Source organism: Monodelphis domestica, chromosome 4 (genome assembly GCF_027887165.1).
Source record: "Monodelphis domestica isolate mMonDom1 chromosome 4, mMonDom1.pri, whole genome shotgun sequence".
NCBI lineage: Eukaryota > Metazoa > Chordata > Mammalia > Didelphimorphia > Didelphidae > Monodelphis > Monodelphis domestica.
The window spans coordinates 173,636,940-173,651,404 of record NC_077230.1 but is presented as its reverse complement, the minus strand read 5'-3'; the positions used below and the strand labels follow the sequence as shown (position 1 = coordinate 173,651,404).

The 14,465-nt window shown below is 37.5% G+C and overlaps 1 protein-coding gene across 5 annotated transcripts in view; it reads left to right on the top strand.

Moving 5' to 3' along the window:
- SLC38A11 (solute carrier family 38 member 11) overlaps positions 1 to 14,465 on the top strand; it is a 93,287-nt gene that overhangs the window by 38,829 nt on the left and 39,993 nt on the right. The window lies entirely within an intron of this gene.

Sequence of the window (14,465 nt, the reverse complement as noted above, 5' to 3'; positions counted from 1 at the left end):
ATGATATATTCTATGTAATTATATAGTATATTATATAATATATAATATATAATATAAATGATATAGTACATATAAATATATAATTGGATGGATATATGTCCATATATAATATATGTGCATATATATGTATGTATGTGTGTATATGTGTATGTGTGTGTGTGTGTGTGTGTGTGTGTGTGTGTGTGTGTGTAAAATTGGATGGACAGGTTGTTTATCTCCCTGTATATTTTGTTCTGAAGAAAAGAATTCTTCTTCTGCTTGGATTTTCCTGAGTTGATATTTAGGCCCAAATTTGGGGGGAATGGTTATGAATCTGTTTTAGGAAGCTATCCAATATCATCTCATACCAGAAACATATAGAGGATTTCATTCAATATAATAATATAATTTATATAATTAATTATAGAAATAATAAAAACAATAATAATATAATAATAAATGTCATTCAATAATAAATCTTTACAGAGCATCTACTATTTGCAAGCCAGTCTATGAATTCCTGTGAAGTATTTAAAGATGAATCCTACAAAGTTCCCACCTTTAAGGAATTTATATGTTAAGAATAATGTCTATAGCAAAGTACACTACACAAAATACTTTACATCTATTATCCCTTTGGTTCCTCACAATAAGCCTATGAGGTAATTATTGCAATTTTCCTATTAGAGGTGAGGCAGATAAAATAACTAAACTCTTCTCAGGTAGTAAGTGCATATGAATACAAATCCAAAGCATTTCCATAGTTTTTTCTCAGTATAAGAATTGCATGTACTAATAACTATAAGATATAAACAAAATAATACATGATACTTGCTCTAAGAAAAGAGAGCTGTAGGAATTCAGAGATGTGAGGAATTGCTTCTGGTTGGGATGACCAAACATTACTTTGTGGAAGTGTCACTTTACTAAAGTGGGTCTTAATTAAATGATTTTGTTTGGTGACCAAATAACTATTTAGTTTATATGGCAATACAATGTGGCAACTTTCTGATTAATCATCTCCTAATAGATGATAAGGTTCACATGAATGTCTGAAACTTTTCTAATAATTAGGATTTTTTATTTGGCATTCTCAATGTTTAGGTGCTAAAAGAAGGGTGTATTTAGAAACCATGCAGTTTCTCATCTCTGTTTGAAGAAGGCTACAAATAATCTTCTCTATGTCTTGATAGATAATCAGGCTTATAGTAGGGCACATACAGTGGTTGAAATGGCAGCTATTAGGACTGACTTCTTGCTGAAAATGTGACAAATACGAATGCTCAAAATCCATAAAACATGAGCCCTTCCATGCTCTGTGTGTGTAAAAATGTTTTGCCTCATTTTGCTTCAGATGGGTGATCAAGAAAACTGCTCTTTCACCGAGTTTCTAAAGTGGGTATTTGAAACGGATCTTGAAAGCCATCATCAAAAAATGTTGGGGGAAGTCTACAGTAGCTGCTGGTGTTGACCTTGTTACTATGGAAACGCTTTTGCAGTAGCAGTGTTTTCAAAATAAAGCACACAATTCAAGTTCTGCTTCAGTATGGCCAGAAATTCTACCTTTTGATATGATTTCAAATATTTTATAGTTCAGGTGCTTGGAAGGTTCTGTGAGACAGGATGTTTAGCTTTGCTTTATACTTTTAACCATTTATATTCTGAAAATGTTTAAGGGATAGAGCAGTTTACTTACTCTGCAGAAGCTCAGCTGGGATACTAAAATAATAGCACAGCAATCCAAAAAATCCATTTTTACTCCCCATGTTTTGCCTGCAAGAATTAAAGGTGTCTTCAAACATAGGTACTTGCACCATGAAAATCTTCATTTTGCCTCTCGTCAAAATCCTTTCTTTTCTTTGTTCATCCATCTTTTTCAAATGCCACTGAGATCCTGCCATGGACTTTTCATTCAGGGTAGAAATTATGTTACAGGCAAAATATTCAGTTATTTACCCTTCATTCCAAAATTAAAATCACATCAGATTTCTACACATGACTTGTGATGTTTCCACTCCAGTTCCCCAAATTAAAACATGCATTTATATTTCCATGGTATTCATTTGCACTTTATTTGGCAGACAACCTGGAGCCCTGATAAGAAGAGTTGCAATATTTGAAAGAACTAAGCAAAATTCTAGAACTTTGAAATGCTTTTAGTTAAAATGGAAGTGATGGCAAAGAATACTAGTAGAATACTCATAGGCCATTTTCATTATAGTAAAATTCAGTGATAGAGCTGGTGAAGAGATTGTTTTATTTCCTTTGAGTAAAGGTAGCCAGAGATTTAATGGCATAGACTATGCTTAAAATGGAAATATTAATTAAAATAATTCTGTTATCATTTACATGATGGGAACCAAAATGTGAGCTAGGTGATCTCCACCTCAAGCTTAAAAAGAAAAAAAAAAACTTAAAAAAAATTCTATTCAGACAATGACCAAAAAAATGTGTGTTGGGGTGGGGTGGTTAAAAATCATAACTAGAAAAATCATGCAGGAAATAATGCTTTTTGATATGTTTAATCCTCTACTAGGAAAAGATTCAGGATCTATGTTAAAGTAGATTGGCTCCATTGTTGATTCCCACTGACCAGGTGCTACTTGTTACCTTGTTTTAGAGATTTCCATGATATGAAGGGAATGGTTCTACTTGGGTAGATTGTCTCACCATTCTTGATTTATGTGTCCTTTTCAAGAAACCTGAGAAAATCTTCACATGCCACCCCTCCAAGATACTGAGATTAATTCCTCAAATGGAAATAGTATACTTACAGTATTACCAAAGAAAGGTTTATTTGAAAGGAACACGAAATAGAAGTTCCAGAATGAACCCTAATATAAATTCCTTCTGAATCAATTCTAGTCTCAAATACAAAGATTCCTTCAGCCCTCCAAGAGTCTTGTCTTCACCTGCCATATGTTGCTCTCTACAGGGAGCTCTTAGCTCTGTGGCATGGTTCCCTTTACAGTTCTCATTGCTCTTGCCATAACTCAAAATAGATGCTCTTTATTGCCTCCATAGGGGGATCCTTGGGTCCTGTTTTCTTGCTCCAAAGGGAGCCCAGCTGTCTCCCAGCAAGAAAATGAAAAATGGATGAGTTTTCTCATGTGCAATTTCCATTGACAAAGTTGTGTGTGGAGATGGGAGTAGAGATGAGGACTGTGTGTGTGTGTGTGTGTGTGTGTGTGTGTGTGTGTGTGTGTGTGTGTGTGTGTGTGTGTGTAGGGGGGATATTTAAGAGTTCTAACTATCCATTGTACAGCTCTCCATTTAGTTTATCAATCACTCTAGTGATACGTGACTAGACCTGGAACATAATCTTATGAAGGCTATTTCCTGGGTCATGGTTTCTGTCAGTTTCTATTCACATAGATATTTATCCTGAAACAGGATCTGATGCTGAATGTCAATTTCTTAAAAAGTCTCTGAATTCCTAATTAATTTATGAAAATATGATGAGTGCAGGTACTCTTGATTCTTTGGATATTGTCCAGGAAATACAGTGATGGCAGTGGGGAATAATGTTTCAATCACACTTTATTAAGGCACAGAGTATGCAGGGGCAAATGGTACAAAACACACAGAGACAAATGGAGAAAAGGAGACGTAGAGGCAGACAGTACAGAGACAGAGAAGAGGTGATAGAGGAAGGTATTTTTCATTTTTCATGTCATTTGTTTTTCCTTGTGCTTGAATATGTTCCAGCACTCCAGAATATGGGGGTATACATTCCTGGATGTTGGAACCTGTTTCTTGTCCCATACTGAATTTTCTTTGTATTTTCTCTTGCTCTCTGTTTATTTCCTGCCTTTTGGGGTTTTCAGAAGCTTTTCTTAATCTTATTTCTCTTGCAAACTTCTTGCTATGCTTTTTTTTTTTACTTGAAGACCTATGTGGATAATTCATGTTATGTTTTACACTCTCATATCTGCTTCTAAAAAAGTTTTCTAAGTGTCTCTTGATATGATTGTTGTCCATCTCATTGCTTTCTTGTATCCCCTTACTTGTTCCCTGTGTCCCAAAGATTTTGTTTTTAATTTCTATTCCATTTTTCCATTTCTCTCTCTTCTTTCTCTTTTTCCCACTGCTCTAAAATTTTCCTTTAAGATCTGCATCCAGGGGGCAGCTGGGTAGCTCAGTGGATTGAGAACCAGGCCTAGAGATGGGAGGTCCTAGGTTCAAATCTGGCCTCAGCCACTTCCTAGCTGTGTGACCCTGGGCAAGTCACTTGACCCCCATTGCCTAGCCCTTACCACTCTTCTGCCTTGGAGCCAATACACAGTATTGACTACAAGACAGAAGGTAAGGGTTTAAAAAAAAAAAAGATCTGCATCCTCCAGATCTACTTCCTCCACTATGAATTCTGACAACAGGTTTTGGGCACTAGGATATTCCTTGCACCACATTCCAGTTTTCAATGTAGGTAATGTTCTGTCCTGGCTTCATAAAGCATTATCCTTATTCCCATTCACTACAACTGAGGAATATTTTGACCTTGTTCCCTGGCTAATCATTCTTTGCAATGTCTCCAAGTTTCATGTTTCTGTTCTTTGTTGACAATGATCACAACATTGTGTTTTGTAGCTGTTATTGTTTCCCCTGTAATTATTTCTATTGCTCTTAAATTGATTATAGTTGTTATTATAGCTTGATCATCTCTCATTGCCCTGTTCATATTCTGCTTTCTTTGGGCAAAATTTGACTATGTGCCCCAGAATCTGGCACAAGAAGCACCTTTTTGCAGCTGCCTGCCTGTTCTGTTGGTACTGAGGTCTAGGCTACTTGAAGGTTCTCATTGTAGCTAGGCTTTTGACCTCATTTATTTCTTTTTGTTTGATTGTTTCATTTACATCTTTTAATTTTTACTTCAGTTCCTTGATTTGGTCAGCTTTTTTCTCTCTGTTTTTCTTTGTTAGTGTCATGTAAGTAAGCTACTGACTCCCTCAATTCTTCCAATGTCACGGTGTCATATTTAGGGGGAAATTGTCCAAAAAAGTTCCTGATTGTGGTGGTACAACCTCTTAGGAACTGTCTCCTAATTTGCTGTAGTATTTGATCACTATGCTCTGGGAACTCTAGAATGGTTTCCCCTGCTTCCAGAAGTTGGTCGAGATAGATGGGAGGATGCTTGCTGGTTTCTTGGTGGATCCTTTCAAATTTGCTCCAGGAATCAGGACAAGGACAGAATGTTGCTATTGCTTCTATGAGGTCTTCCCTAGGAAATTCTGGCCACCTGGTAAGTTTGGAGTCTTTCCTTGTCTTCCTAATGAATTGGGCTTGCTCTGCAGGACTAAATAACTCTTATAAAAGGATCTCTATATCCCCCAAATTGGGCTCATAAAGCTTAAATGCATGTTTCAGCTCTTTAAAACAAAGGTAGGGTTCTAAAAAAAAATTGGGCATTCGTCTACATAAAGTTTCTAGGTCTGCTGCTGAAAAGGGCTTGTGAATCTTTAAATGGATTATCCCAGAATTTCCATTGACCTTAGCACAGCTCTGGAGAGGTAGGATGTTTTGTACCCCTTCAGTAGCCCCAGTGTTTTTAGCCTCTGTGCTTGTTCCCATGTCTGTAGTTACTTTGTCAGTGCAGACACCAATGGATATTCCTGGAGTGATGTCCTTGTCATTGTTACAGTCATTGTTAGTGCCCTTGTCTTCTTTTGTGTCATTGCTAATTCCTTTACTTTCACGTTTTGTCATTAGTCCCTGATATAGTTCAGTCATAGTATTCAGTTTGTTAAGAACAATCACTTGTTTGGGGTCATCTATGTAATTTTGTTTGCCAATAACTAGCTTTACTCCCTTCTTTATGTTGATCAGGAACCAACATAGTTGTTCCTTATATGGCAGGGAAGAGTGGCCATACACTTAACTTCACTATTTATCCAGTCCCAAATCTGTGTTATTTGGAGTATTGGCCAGATGTAATCAGATATGATGTTGTAAATTATGTCATACAGCCACCAGAACAACTGTGCCACCATGATGAGAGAGACGCAGAGACTATTATGACCTTTTGGTACATATTTGTTTGTATTGGACCATGTTTCTTTGTCCTCAACACCAGAAAATTCTTCACAGGAAAAAAGTTGCTTTCAAGTCTGGCCCTTTAAGCAACTCTATCCCTCCCAGGAGTGCTCCTGGCTGTCAGATTAAGCTTCTGTTCCAAGATAGCTACCCCTCCCCCCAGTCTAACTGTCTTTACTGAAAAAAGGTTCTGTCCTTGGCATCTGACGTGCCAGCTGTAAAAAAGGAAAATGTGGGACTCTTCCTTCTCTTTTAAATGGAGAGGGGTCAATAGGTTTGTCCCATTGGAAAGATACAAACTCCAGTGAAAAGTTGAGGGGAAATGAGGAAAGGGGAGTATGGATGCTGAGAAGTAAGCAGCAAGGTTGAGGGAAAGATGGCAAGATCTCTCCCTCTCCAGAGTTAGTTGACACCAGAGCATGTGACAACCATAGACAGACTGAAAGGGATTCCTCATCTTTCTTCTCAAGGGATATCTTTATAAAATTGTACCCCTTGAGTCTTGATGTGAACACAACTAACAGGAAAGATGTTTATATCCCTGATCAGTTGTCCAAAGCAAAGAGGTTTATAGATAAACCTTCTTCTGTGGAGGGTTGTGGCAACCCACATCTAATTGTTACAGATGAGAGAGGATTCACCCTTGAATCCTGTTCTCAAATCTCTCAACCTTTCACTTGTTATGAAACCCAGGGAAACTCCAAAATTGACTTGAACTGAAAATTTATTGATGGTAAGGGGTATGATGAAGTTGAAGGAAAGGGAGAAGGAAGGCAGGGGAGGAGGATGCCCTGTCAAAACTACTCCCACAGCAGTTGGATTTTAAGAGGTCAGGCTGTAGGCTTCTGTGTCTCTACCCCCTTCTCCACTGATCACTTCTCATAATCTCTATATTATTGTAACTTAAGCTAAACCTCTATAATTGATTCAATGAAAGGCAAGTGAGAGTCCCAAAGGGAAGTGAGCTGGTTGGCTGAGATAACAGAGTCCCACCAAACTACTTCAGGGACTTGGATAGTTGTTGTCTAGTGATGGAAATGTCACAGAGAAATTTCTTGATGAAAGCAGGTACACAAACACATCGGAAAGTAGGGCTCTTCTTCCTCTTGTGGCTTCAGATCCCCTTGGACACTCAGGAAAAGCTCCTCTCTGTTTTCCTTCAAAGGCTAGAGTGCTGTCCAGGTCAGAAGTCTCTCCAGCTCCCAGTTTTCTAACCAGAATCCTTTGCTGACTCTCAACTGCCACCAGGCTAGCTTGTCCATCAAGCTGGGTTCTATTCAAGGCCCTTTTTACCATCCTTTACAATGTTGAGGTAATAGTATAAATAAACTTAATAGAGGAATTTTTCTGGACTATTGTATTTGCTCATCTAAACACTGATTGCCCAGGACAGATTGGCTGATAAAGTGAGCAAGACTTTGGGGAAGATGGAAAATAGTCAAGTGATGCAGACAGTGGTCACAAAGTCAGATAAGAGAAGGGGTTTGGGAAGTGAAGTGGGTAGAGGTCTGTTTGTATCATTAATGGCTTGGTAATGTGACAGGAAATGGAGAGTTCTGTTTACACATCAGCCAAAGCACTTAACTCCAGGGTTGTGTCTGGTTAAAGAGGTTAATGCATGATGTCCTCTTGCCAGTAACAGAGTCCCTGTAGAGTTTGGATGCTTTGAAAGGTGTCTGTGTTTAGCAAAAAAGGTTTGGAACAATGCCATGAAGAGATGTAATATTTGATCTCCTGATGTGGAGGCAAAATGTTTTGATGATAAGGAACCATCCTGCAGCACATTTTCAGAGGTCTGTGAAACCTGTTAGCTATCTTAAGCTCTGAAATCTGGAACTGGAAGAAACCTCTGAGTCCATAGAGTCCAACTCCTGCCTCTGTTTCCTAACGTTTTATCTTATCTCTGCTCAGATGTTCAAAAAATAAGGAGGTTCTCTTTCAGAACTGGATGTACTATGTACAAACTGAGAAATTTTACTTAAAGTTGCTAGGAATTTAGTCCAAGTACTTCTTCCTTGCCCTTAAACTTACAACTGAAATTCTGTGTGTATGTGTGTGTGTGTGTGTCTGTGTGTGTGTTTCTGTTTATGTTGGTGTTAGGGGACAAGATCTTATTTCTTTTCTTCCTCTGCATTGCTTTTTAGGATAGCTCCTATGCTTTGAAATGAACAGAATTCTGAAGCAATGGAAGTACCCTGAACGTAAACCCAGGCTGCTTTGATCTCTATGCCAAATCCCCAAATTTCCCAGCATCTTCTGTCCCTTCTTCTCTGTTACTTTTACTTGTGTTTATTAAATTTCATATTTTGATAATAAATTATTGATTCCACAAACTCCAAAGGGATGGGACAACCCTAAATGTAAATACATGTTTGTTGGCCTCTGTGTCAATTACTAAAAGCCTCCCAGCATCCTTCAATCCCTCTCCAATATTACTCACTTATTTATATTTATAAAATTTCATCTTCTCAAAGTAAATTTATTTCAGAACTCAAGAACTGATATAAGACTCTTAAAGTAGCAGATCTTAAATATAAAATTGTAAATTTTTGATTCCTTCAGCAAAATCAACTTCGTGTTTCAAGTGAGTGTTGCATTATGCCTTAAAAGGTGAAAGGGACATGAACAACATTCTCTAGTCCCTCAGAAGAGCACAAACAAATTTAGTTCTTTAGAGCTAAAACTGAGAAATTTTCAGGAAAATAATACTAACATGTAGATATTCCTGATGGTACAGAGAAAGAGCAGACATCTCCAATTTCAGAGCTCAAACTACTTAGATATTTACTTTTTAAGGATCCGCCTGTTAAATTGCATTTAGTCATGGTGGCATCTCTTAATTAGACTGATGGTACGTAAAATGCTTGACCAAAATCTGTAATTTTCCAAGATAGTAAATTAATTTTATTTTTAATCTCTCCAAGCACTCTTTGGCCTTGTCATCACTGGCAAATTTCAATAGCAAGCTGAGGGTTTCTTATTCTTGCAAAAAAACCCTGACAATATTCAAGCATAAGGGACTCAGGGGAAAAGCATAAAACAGATAACTGGTGGGGTTGCCAAACACATGCCAAATGAACACTTTAAGACTTTGATGTAAAAGAAGCCAAGAAAATTGGGTAGTGTGTGACTTTTTCAGGTAAGGAAGTGTCAAAGATTAATAGTGAAAGAAAAATATTGTCAGCAGTTTAATCAGCGATCAAGTGTAAGGATTGTTTTTCATCATCACCCTAATGTGGAACCTAGAGGAAATAAAATGAACTGCACCAATGCTGTGGTAATAGAAGTCTGCAGAGAAGGTGACCTGCAAGAGGATACAAGGACTCCCGTCTAAAACTCATGGGAAGGACCACCTACTGGGCAGGTTTTTATAGCATATACTACTATAGGCCAGGATTTCATAAAGGGCAGAACATCAATAGATAACAGGTACACAACCCTTAAATTAGTCTTTCTTTTGGGGGATAAAAGATAACAGGGTGACCATATATCAAGAATTAATTTTCATAGCTTATCATTTGAAGTATTGGACTAAAATGGAATGTAGTGAGTTGAACAACTTTTCCTCCATCAGTTTCATTTGTAGGATTTCCTAAGATTCAGCTATATCTTTCTTTTGTTCATATATTTATAGTTATTTGAAGTCTTCCTGCATTTATCATACCAAAGTTATCATTCCACACATGCTCAATACAAAGCTATATCATAGTGCAGTGGTGGCCCTCAGTTTTCTTAGACTATATGAGGAAGTCCCAAGGTAGGTTCTAGCATTCTAAAGATAGGACAACTAGGAGGCATGGTGGATAGAGTGCTAGGATTGGAATCAGAAAAGCTAGAGTTCCAATTGACCTCTGTGTACTAGGTGTGTCACTCTGGGTAAGTCACTTAACTCAGTTTGCCTCAATTTCCTCATCTATAAAATGAGCTGGAGCAAGAATTGGCAAAACATTTCAGTATCTCTGCCAAGAAAATCCCAAATGGGATCACAAGGCATCAGACATGACTAAAATGAATAAATAATAACTATATTTAAAAGTTTTTGAGTGTGCAACTGGGAAAAAAAATGAGAATCTACATTTCAAGGATCAGACTAACAAAATATAGAGAGGTTCAACATAAGTTGGCCACCCAGTGATTAATTTTTTGGCAATGGCAGTAGATGAAGCAAAAAAGAAATTAAATAACCCTCAACCTAGTGCAGCTTTCACTTCTGCAGGGACAGTAGCAGAATAGTAGGAGGTAGTGGGAGCTAAGAATCTCAATTTTTAGACCATGGTGGGCTCCTGAATTTGTAATCCTTGTCCCATGACCATTGAGTGAATATACTACTAAGGGAACTGAATCATAGAAATCTTGACATTTTTGACAAGGAACTAGTAACCAAATGAAAGAATATCTCACTGCTTCTCCTAAGAGAAACTAGTAAAAGAATAAGAAAAGTTTGACCTAATTATCTTCATAGTAAAAATCATGTGGATAAAGATTGTCTGTTGCCCATATTATGACATACCAGTATTGGGTTTGTCTGTGTGTGTGTTTGTATATGTGAGTATATGAATAATGGATACTGAAAATGGAGTGGACCCAGAATTAAACTGGAGGAAATCCTTGGATAAATTCTCCTTGGGAATTTGTAAAGTTCCTTTAATGACCCCAGACTTCTCCAAGTAACAAATATTCACCTTTTTAATGATAGTAGTCTGTTGACAATATACTCATGGATGCGAGTTATAGAATACTATAATCTACTATAAAGACAAACTGGTTAAGTGATTCGCCCATTTCATACAAAGTAAAATGTAGAGGAATGATTTGGTGGTTGTTGCTTAATCATTTTCAGTAGTGTCCAACTCTTCATTGTTCCTTTTTGGACTTTTCTTGAAAATGATATTTAAGTGGTTTATCATTTCCTTCTCCAGCTCATTTTAACAGATGAGAAAACTGAGATAAACAAAGTTTAGTGACTTGCTCAGGGTCATACAGCTAGGAAGTGTCTGAAGTCAAATTTGGATTCAGGTCTTCCTGACTCCATTCCTAGTGCTCTGTCTCCTGGGCCAAACTAGCTACCCAGAGAGATAATAAATTTGAGCTATCTACAACATATAATGAAGAGAGAATTTTGAAGAACTAGAGTAATGGATATTATTAGAAGATGTATAGTTGAAAAATCATATGGTGAGAATGAAGGATAACAGGAGGATGTCCCCAGACTCAACAAGTATCCTAATGAAGTCTACAGAACAAGGAGTCTTCCAAGAGGACAGAGGGACACCCCCCCTCCCAAACTCATGGGAAGGCATAAACAAGAACTACCTGATGGGCAGATATACAAAGTATATACTACTATAGGGCAGGGTTTCCTGAAAGTTGGTGTTCTTGAGCCCACACATTGTCACATTCAGCCACATTGATGAGCTTGAGGCTGCCTTAAGAAGTTCAGGAATGGTTCTAGTTGATCTGTTATGTTTTTCCCTGCAAGATCCAGCTTTATTAAATGGTAGCTGTGGTGACTCTGGAAGGATTGTGATCAGTGGTATAGGCGAGAATACCACTCCCACCCACCCCCACAATGTAGAAGATCCAATTTGTTGCCCCTTCATATCAGAGAAGTTTGATTTTTTCTTTTTCTTTTATGTGATTCTTACAGTATCTTACTGTACAATTTGGGTTAAGTATTTGGTCATAGGCTCTATGTAGGTCACTGTTAACATTTCTAACCTTGTGTGTCATCTTCTGGCTTTCTTGTTCTTTTCACAAACTTAACATTTTATTTATTTTAACTTTAAAAAAGAAATGCTTTATATTTATGTTATTAAAAATAAAATATATTGACATTTTACAATACCATAAATGTGTTTTATGCATTGCTGTGTTTCTAAACTTTTTCTGTATTATCTTTTGGCCTTCTTATATCATCTTCAGCTTCCTCAAAACTCCCCCCAAATTCCTATGAATTTCGTATACCAATCTGCGAGGAGGTCATGGTATGCAAGGGTTGCCTTGTAAAGGGTGAATATTATGGTTGAGACTGAAAAAAATCTAAATTTAAATGGTCACCAAGGGAAATCCAAAATAATAAAATACCCAAGTCAGCTGCCAAATTTTTATGGTGTTTTAATTACAACAGGAGGAAGAAAATATTAGAGGGGGAGAGAGAGAGAGAGAGAGAGAGAGAGAGAGAGAGAGAGAGAGAGAGAGAGAGAGAGAGAGAGAGAGAGAGAAAGGGAGAGAAGGAAAGAAGTTTAACTTAGAACCACTCTGGCTCAGGCTAAGCCAAAGCAGGCCTTAAGGCCTTGGAAATCCAAGGCAGAGAAAGGGGTCAGTCCTTATCACTCACATGACCAGTCTGCTGTCTGCGGGGTTCCTCCACTCTCAAGCTCCAGGATCTAAGTGAATTCTAGCCCTCCTCACAGGAAGTCCCGAGAAATACTGAGGCTATTCTCTACCTCACTTCCTGTGTCTCACATGTGCCAATGGTGACTCAAGCTTGACTTAGGACCGCCCAGAGATCTGTCCTTTTTTTGCACATGTCTATTGAAGGCCATTTTCTCAAATAATTAAATCTTGAGTTTGATCCAGCCCTTCCTAATCTTGTTACACTGAGTAGGGTGGAGAATGTGGGTTTCCAAGACCTGATTCTGTTATTCCAAGTATTTCTATTGTTATTGATCAGGAAATAGCTAAATCAGATCTTCTAAAGAATGGTCTGATTAGGGTGGAATAGTTTTGAAATTCATAGCCTATAGGTCCATTGGTTTAGTTGAATGTTACAACAAAAAAGGATTTATGTAAGACTAGGGAGGAAAGCAATTGATTCATAGGTAGACATGGGAAGGTTGTGAGGCATGGGATATTTTAGCTTCAGACAGTGAGACAATAGGATAAACTATATTCTCTGCAAGTTGGGATTGCTACAAAACTATATTGCCAGATCCAATTGGTATAATACATATCTTACCCTCCTGAGTTGGTGGTTTTAATATCCTTTTTGCTGTTACAGATTGTCCTCCATATTGAATCATCCTATGCATTTCTTATACATTATTTTTCATGAGTCCTCCATGCATGATGGAGACTGTTCTTTGCTTTAAAACAACCAAACACATTTTTCAGATACCACTGTATAATTTGAGTTGTCTATCTACTGCTCCTCATTTCACTTCATCACTAGCTTTTCTTCCTATTCCAATCATGAATATCCTCAATGCTTTCTGCTTCCTACATAAAGAGGTTATTATGTTACAGACCCACTAAACAAAACAGTTAAATAATAAATACCAGACTTTTCTTCTAGACAGGGGTAAGGTCACTGGTTTCTCTGAAGAGGAAGCACCTGTTTTGCTTGAGGGAATAATGCTATGGGTACAGATGTTTATAGAGGAAAGATCATCCAGTAAGGGTCATAGAAAGAAGAGACAAGTAGTGAAGGCTGGACACTCCCTGATGAATGCTACCAAGGCATCTCTTTGTTAATCTGATCTTAAGAAGAGAGAAGATTGTTGGCTTCCTGGGGCTTATGTCTGAGATACTAAAGGAAAGTTTCCTGTGACTTGGCAAACTTCAATTTATTTTAAATGATTCACATGAAGCCAAATGATAGTCAGAAGGAACCTAAAAAGCCATGCTAGGTGTACAAGTACAAAAGGAGCTCTTGCAAAATGCTTACTGGGAAGACCCTAAAGTGACCCCTAAATATAGGGGAAAAAAGCAAAAATAGATAAAATTCCAAGAGAAAAGTATCTAAAGAAAATACCATCTATTTTATTATCTAGTATGTGTTTATCTCTTTTTCAAAGGTAATTTCTACCAGCTAGACAGTGAAGTGATATAGTGTTTAGAGCTCTGGATCTGGCAACAGGAAGACTTGATATCAAATTCAGCCTCAGATACTTACTAGTTACATGATTCTGGGTAATGCATTCAACCTCTGTTTGTCTCAGTTTACTAATTTATAAAATTGGAAATGATCATGCTCCCACCTCCTAGGATTTCTGTGAGGTTCAAATGACATAATATTTATAAAACACTTTGCAAACCTTAAAATGCTATGTAAATGCTAGGTATTGATTCTATCTACACATTCTCAGCTATTCATATCTATTGTAAAAGAGAAGATAGAGGTGACAACTATCATTTCATTGGAATAAGGAGCTCCTCTGTGATAAACCTCCTTTTTCCAATACAGGTCATTGAATTCTCTACAACACATAGCCTTAACTGCCCCTGAGGTGTTAAAAGGCATTTTAAAGGTCACATTGCTATACATGTCAGAGTTGGGACCTGGACTTTGAGTTTTCCTGAATTCAAGGTTTGCTCTTTATTTACTTTACCTACAAAAGGGAGCTACCTCCCTTTGGCAATGTAAGCCATGAGAGACCCCCCAAAATAGAACCCTACTCTTTAATGAACAGCTAGCCAGCAGTGGGGGCAGCTAGCTGAGGAGCAGTGGAGAATGA